At 37.0% G+C, this 7,992-nt stretch overlaps 1 pseudogene; it reads left to right on the top strand.

The window, feature by feature from the left end:
• Window positions 1-5,809: 5,809 nt before the first annotated feature.
• On the top strand, window positions 5,810-7,786 carry LOC111142694 (annotated as a pseudogene).
• The last annotated feature ends 206 nt before the right edge of the window (window positions 7,787-7,992 follow it).

Here is a 7,992-nt window from a genome sequence, read left to right on the forward strand (position 1 = left end):
TCATTCAGGAATGAATAACAACCAAAAAGGAAACTGCATAGAATATGTACATTCTTATGACCTGAAAAAAATTAAAAATGATAGATGGAGAACACTGACAATAAAAAAAAAAATGTTGCAGGGCGCTTGGGTGGTTCAGTGGGTTAAAGCCTCTGCCTTTGGCTCAAGTCATGATCCCAGGGTCCCCACATCGGGCTCTCTGCTCAGCAGGGAGCCTGCTTCCTCCTCTCTCTCTGCCTGCCTCTCTGCCTACCTGTGATCTCTGTCTGTCAAATGAATAAATGAATAAGTCTTTAAAAAAAAAATGTTGCCTCAGATGAACATACGGAAATTGTTACCAAACAACCCATACATTAAATATATATATGTATTTATTTAATATTGTAATCACTGCTAAAAAAACTAGTGTTTCAGCAAAGATACAAGAGCTCAGGGACTTCATAGCAAGTCAGCAGAAGAATGAATGTGGTAAAACTCAGCAAAGAAGCAGAGGACAAAAATACAACTATTTTAACAACAAAAGCCTTGGCAGTAGCACACACACACACAAAAAAAGGACATTCCCCCCCCCCATGTTCCTTTTCTTTTTTTTAAAATAGATGCACATTTTAAAAATTTAAATTCAATTAATTAACATATAATGTATTATTAGTTTCAGAGGTAGAGGTCAGTGACTCATCAGTCTAATACTCACTGCTCATTATATCACATGCCCTTCTTAATGTCCATCACCCAGTTACCCCATCCCCCCACCCCCATTCCCCTCAGTTTGTTTCCTATGATTAAAAGTCTCTTATGGTTTGGGGCACCTGGGTGGCTCAGTGGGTTAAAGCCTCTGCCTTCGGCTCAGGTCATGACCCCAGGGTCCTGGGATCAAGCACCGCGTCGGGCTCTCTGCTCAGCGGGGAGCCTGCTTCCTCCTCTCTCTCTCTCTGCCTGCCTCTCTGCCTACTTGTGATCTCTGTCAAGTAAATAAATAAAGTATTTAAAAAAAAAAAGTCTCTTATGGTTTTTCTCCATCTCAGATTTCATCTTATTTTTCCTTCCCTTCCTCTATGATCCTCTGTTTTGTTTCTTAAATTCCACATGAGTGAAAACACATGATATTTGTCATTCTCTGACTGACTTATTTCACTTAGCATAATACCCTCTAGTTCCATCCACATCATTGCAAATGACAAGATTTCATTCTGTTTGATTTATATATATACAATGGAATATATATACATACCACATCTTCTTTTTCCATTCATCTGTCAATGGACATCTGGGCTCTTTCCATATTTTGGCTATTGTGGACATTGCTGCTATAAACATTAGGGTGCATATACTCATTCTAATCATTATGTTTCTATCCTTTGGATAAATACCTAATAGTACAACTACTGGGTCGTAGGGTAGCTCTATTTTTAACTTTTTGAGGGATCGCCATGCTATCTTCCAGAGTGGCTGCACTAGTTTACATTTCCACTAGCAGTGTTAGAGGGTTCTCCTTTCTCCACATCTGTTGTTCCTGAGTTGTTAATTTTAGCCATGATAGACAGATATTTTTAAACATGTAAGAATGCAGGAATATAGCTCCTAAGAGTCTTTTGTGACTATTGAACAAACTGTCACAGGGATCAACTGGAGGAGCACATTGAATCCATTAAATTGTGGAAATAAGACTTCAGAATATTTGGGAAAATAATAAATTTTAAAAACTGATAATGATACTTAAAAAATTCAAGGGAAATGGGGAAAGAATGCTGTGTATGACTGAAAACACTAAAGTCCTCATCTTTTATAGCCAGTGGTCAAAAGATGTAATTTAGGGACCCTGGGTGGCTCAGTCAGTTAAGTTTTTGCCTTCAGCTCAAATCATGATCCGAGGATCCTGGGATTGAGCCCTGTGTTAGGCCCCTGCTGAGCAGGGACCCTATTTCTCCTCCCTCTGAATCTCCCCCTCATTTGTGCTCTCTTTGTCTCTCTCTCAAATAAGCAAATAAATTAAAAAAAAAAAGATTCAATTTAAAGCTGATAAAGCTGATAAATCAGTAATAGATAAGTATAATTAAACCTATGAGGGTAAGAACTCAGAAAAATATTAAAATAAAATCAGGTAGAAGGGTAAATGGTGGGAAGAAAGAAGTAGACATATACTTGTCTTATTCAGTTTGGAGTCAGTAGATAATATATAAAGAAAATAGAAGATTAAATGTAATCTATAAAGTTATAAATTAACAAACATGAAAAACACTTTAAAATTACCAAAAGAAACATACATACAGATGCACAGAAAGCAAATATAGCTCACATCATAAAAGATTATTTTTAAAAGAAAGAAGCAATAAAAACAAAACATAATGTAAAATATAATTTAAGGTTAAGATTAAACATATCTATCATGTAATTAATTCATTCAGGAACTATTTAAGCTCTTACTGTGTGTCAGGCATTGCTCTAAGTATTGATCCATTTAATCCTCATGATAGCTATTCATTCAAGGAACTATGGTTATCCACATTTTGTGGATGAGAAAATAGAGCACAGCAAGGAATAGTGACTGCTTTCCATCTCACAAATTGTAAGTGAAGTAAATAGGATTAGCATCCAGGTAGTTAAGAACCTGGGTTCTTAACCACTGTACAGTGGAGCCCTAGATACAGTTAAGGCAGCATACAGAAAAACATTTATTGTCTAAAATGTTTAAAGGTTTTTTTTTTTATTTATTTTATTATTTGAGAGAGAGAGAGAGCATGAGAGGAGAGAGGTCAGTGGGAGAAGCAGACTCCCTGCTGAGCAGGGAGCCCGATGTGGGACTGGATCCTGGGACTCCAGAATCATGACCCGAGCTGAAGGCAGTTGCCTAACCAACTGAGCCACCCAGGCGCCCCCCTAAAATGTTTATATTACTAAACAAAACAGAATAAAAATAAGAGGGTTGTGCAGTCAGCCAAAGTTAGAACAACAAAATAAATCCAAGGAAAGCGTAAGAAAGCATAATAAAAGTAGAAACAAATAAATTGATTAAAACACAAAAAATGGCAATACCAATAAAGTAAAGCAGGAACTTGATTTTAGGGGTAAAAATGATAAAACTCTAGATAATAGAGTACAAAAAGAGGAAGAAAGCATAAATCAAAAAATAAATATTAATGAGGAAACAACCATATACAAAAAAGACCTGGTTAAAAGAATCCTTGGAGGGACACCTGGATGGCTCAGTCGGTTAAGTGTCTTGTCTTCAGCTCAGATCATGATCCTGGGGTCCTGGAATCGAGCCCCATATCAGACTCTCTGTTCAGTGGAGAGTCTGCTTCTCCCTCTCCCTCTGCCTGTATTCTTTCTCTCTCTCTCAATGAACAAAATCTTAAAAGAAGAAGAAGAAGAGTCCAAAAAGACTATATTGATAAACTATACACAGAAATTTTAGACTATAATGGAATAGTTAATTCTATAGGCAAATATAATTATCAAAACTGACCTCAGAAGACCAAAAGAATCTAAACTCTCCAATCAACAATAAAAAGAGAAAATTGTTAGAGAGCTGCTCCAAAAGAGCACCAATCCCAGATGTTTTCATGGGCCAATTCTACTAACCTCCTAAGAAAGAAAAGTTTCAGTTCTATTTAACTTATTTGAAAGAAGGAAAGCTTTAAAATTCTTTTTATGATGCTATCGTGACAATGGTATCAAAACCCAGCAAAGACAGCATAAAAGAGACAACTACAAGTAATTCAAAATCGTTCTAAAATAATGATATATTATTAAAGTGAGGCTAAGAATTCTAGAATTGCTCAAATAATTTTCTGCATTAATGAAAAGCATATGATTATCTTCATATTTACAAAAGATGCTTTGTAAATTCAACATCTGCCCTTGGTTTAAAACTCCTAAAAAAAAAAAATAACAAGAGATGGGTACTTCCTTTGCATAATTCATTATTCCTTTTTACATGGTACATGGTGTGCTAACCACAAATGAGAATCATGCTAAATGGGGAGATACTAAGAAGCATTCAAAATAAGGATGCTCACTATTACCAACTTGATTTATCATCATTGTGGGCTACTGGAAAATGCAGTTAGAAAGAGAAAGGGATTAAAAATTTTTTAATTTAAAAAGAGGAGGTGACTTAATCATTTTGCAGATAATATGATTACCTTATAAACTCATGAGAATCAACTGAAAAGCTACTATATACAATAAAAGAATTTGGAAAGTAGCTGGGTATTTGATTAGATGTGAATATAAGTAGTGTTTGTACATACAAACAACTTACTAGGTGATATACTAGAAGAAAAGATGCCATTTAGATTAGCAAAAAAAAAAGGGGGGGGGGACAAATTAAAGACCTTGATATTAAAATTGGAGAGAATTATGATCCAGATCAGTTTTCTCAACTGAGGCTGATTTTGACACCTGGGAAACATTTGGCAATATCTAGAGACATTTATGATTGTCCAGTGTCAATAATGGTGAGGTTGGGAAGGCCTGATTTAGGTGAAGAAAACTTTAAAATGCTACTTAGGGCCACAGAGGAAGACTAATCCTTCTTGGATAAGAAGCTCCAAAATGATATATAAATTTTTCCTAAATTAATATACAAATGTAGTGAGATCACAATAAAAATAACAAAATGATTTTTTGAACCAGATAAACTGATTCTAAAGTTCAGATATAAAATTAAACAATAAATTCAAGAAGAATCTAAATAAGAACAGCAGGGGTGGGGCGCCTGGGTGTCTCAGTGGCTTAAAGCCTCTGCCTTTGGCTCAGGTCATGATCCCAGGGTCCTGGGATCGAGCCCCACATTGGGCTCTCTGCTCAGCGGGGAGCCTGCTTCCTTCTCTCTCTCTGCCTGCCTCTCTGCCTACTTGTGCTCTCTGTCTGTCAAAAAAATAAATAAAATCTTAAAAAAAAAAACAAAAACAGTAAGGGTATGGAGAATGATCTGTCAGATATTAACAAAAATAACATTGAAGGCATTATAAGAGACCTAAATACCTACTGGCACTTAGTGCATGATAAAGGAGACCTTTCAAATCAGAGGAAGAAAGATGCATTATTCAGCAAGTGGGATTAAGTTAATCAGATACCATTGGAAAACAAAGTTACCCATGTTCCATATCTTATAACAAAATAAATTATAAATGAATTAATTATTAAAGTATAAAAAGTACAGTAGTAAACATGGGATTTTTGTGAAGAGAAAAATGTGAGATACAGAGTGTTTGTAGTATGCTACCTTTCATGTCAGTACATACATTTATATATGTGTGTGTATATTTATATTCAATTCTATTCCATCTTTCCTAAGAAGAACAAACAGGAAACTGCTAATAGTTGTCCCTAGGGAGAACTAGTACATGAAAGAAGTTACTTTTCATTATATATACAGGCATAATTTGTTTCATGGTGCTTCACTCTATTGCTCTTCACAGATACTGCATTTTTTTAATTTTTTTTTTTTCACAAATTGAAGTTTTCTGGCAACAATGCTTTGAGCCTTTGAGCAAGTCTGCCATTTTTCTGACAGCATTTGCTCACTTCATGTCTCTGTCATATTTTGGTACCTCTCGAATATTTAAAATTTTTTCATTATTATTATATTTGTTGTGGTATGATTAGTGTAATGAGTTATCTTTGATGTTACTATTGCAATTATTTGGAGGCACGATGAACTGTACCTCTGTAAAACCATGAACTTAACTGATCAATGTTGTGTGTGATCTGACAGCTCCACTGACCTGCTGTTTCCCCCATCTCTCTCCCTCTCCTTGGGCCTCACTATTCCTTGAGACACAACGACATTGAAATTAGGCCAATGAATAGTTACTCTACAGTGCTGTCTAAGTGTTCAAGTGAAAGGAAGAGCCATGTGTCTCTCATTTTAAATCAAAAGCTGGAAATGAATAATGAGGAAGGCTTGTTGAAAGCCAAGATAAGCTAAAACCTAGGCCTCTTGTGCCAAAGCCAAGTCGTGAATGCAAAGGAAAGTTCTTTTTTTTTTTTTTTTCTTTTTTTTTTGAGAGAGAGAGAGAGAGAACTGAAGTGGGAGGAACAGGGCAGAGGGGAGGGTAGAGAGAGAATCTCAAGCAGGCTCCTTGCCAAGAATGGAGCCTGAGGTGAGGCTTGATCTCAAGACTCTGAGATCATGACCTGAGCCAAAATCAAGAGTCTGACACTTAACTGACTGAGCCACCCAGGCGCCCTGTAAAGGAAATATTTTTGAAGGAAATGAAAAGTGTTACTCCAGTGAATGCACAGTGATAAGAAAGTGAAATACCTTTATTGCCGAGATGGAGAAAGTTTGAGTGGTCTGGTTAGAAGATCAAACAAGCCACAATATTCCCTTAAGCCAAAGCATAATCCAGAACAAGGCCCTGACTCTCTTCAATTCTGTGAAGGCTGAGAAAGGTGAGGCAGCTGCAGGAGAAAAGTCTGAAGCTGGCAGAGTGTGGATCATGAGGTTTAAGGAAAGAAGCCACCCCCATGACGTCAACATGTACAAGGTGAAACAGCAAATTGATGATGGAGAAGCCACAGCAAGTGACCCAGAAGCTCTAGCTAAGATCATTATTGAAGGCAGCTACACTGAACAGATTTTTCAATATTGGTGAAACAGCCTTTTATTGGAAAAAGATGTCATCTTGCCCTTTCACGGTTATAAAGGAGAAGTCAATGCCTGACTTCAAAGCTTCGAAGGACAGGCTGGCTCTCTTGTTAGGGGCTACGGCAGCTGGGAACTTTAAGTTGAAGCCAGTGCTCCTTTGCCATTCTGACAATCCTAGGGCCCTGAAGAACTATGCTAAATCTCCTCTGCCTGTGTTCTAGAAGTGAACAACAAAGCCTGGATGACAGCATATCTGCTTATAACATGGTTTACTGGCTATTTTAAGGCCACCGTTGAGACTTACTGCTTAGAGGAAAAGATTCCTTTCAAAATATTACTGCTCACTGACAGTGCACCCGGTCACCCAAGAGCTCTGATGGAGATGTTCGAGATGAATGTTGTTTTCCTGCCTGCAAACACAACATCCATTCTGCAGCCCCTGGATCAAGGAGTAATTTTGACTTCAATCTTATTATTGGAGGAATATACTTCCTAAGGCTATAGCTGTCCTAGATGGTGATTCCTCTGATGGATCTGGGCAAAGTCAGTGGAAAACATTCTGGAAAGGATTCACCATTCAAGATGTCATTAAGAATATTCATGATTCATGGGAAGAAATCAAAATATCAACATTACCAGGAGTTAGGAAGAAATTCATTCCAACCCTCATGGATAACTTTGAAGGGTTCCAGACTTCAGTGGAGGAAGTCACAGCAGGGGTGATGGAAACAGCAAGAGAACTAGCTTTAGAAGTGGAGCCTGAAGATGAAGATTGCTGCAAGCTCATGATCAAATTTTAATGGATGAGAAGTTGCTTCTTATGGATGAGTACAGAAAGTGGTTTCTTGAGAAGAAATCTACTCCTGGTGAAGATGCTGTGGAGATTGTTGAAATGATAACAAAGGATTTAGAATATTATATGAACTTAGTTGGAAAAACAGTGGCAGAATTTGAGAGGATTGACTCCAATTTTGAAAGAAGTTCTACTGTGGGTAAAATGCTATCAAACAGTATCACATGCCACAGAGCAATTACTCATAAAGGGAAGAGTCATTCAGTGCAGCAAACTTCATTGTTGTCTTGTGTTAAGAAATTGCCCCAGCCACCCAGCCTTCAACAACCAACACCCTGATCAGTCAGCATCCATCAACATCAAGACAAGACCCTCCACCAGCAAAAAGATTATGATTTGCTAAAAGCTCAGATGATGTTTAGCATTTTTTTAGTAATAAAGTATTTTTAAATTAAGGTGGTACATTGCTGTTGTACACTTCATAGATGACAGTGTAGTGTAAACATAATTTTTGTATGTACTGGGAGAACAAAAAATTCACTTGACTTGCTTATTGTGATATTTGTTTTATTGTGGTGGTCTGGAACCAAACCCATAATAT

Source organism: Enhydra lutris, unplaced genomic scaffold (assembly GCF_002288905.1).
Source record: "Enhydra lutris kenyoni isolate GAN:26980312 unplaced genomic scaffold, ASM228890v2 scaffoldscaffold8, whole genome shotgun sequence".
In the NCBI taxonomy this organism is placed as follows: Eukaryota; Metazoa; Chordata; class Mammalia; order Carnivora; family Mustelidae; genus Enhydra; species Enhydra lutris.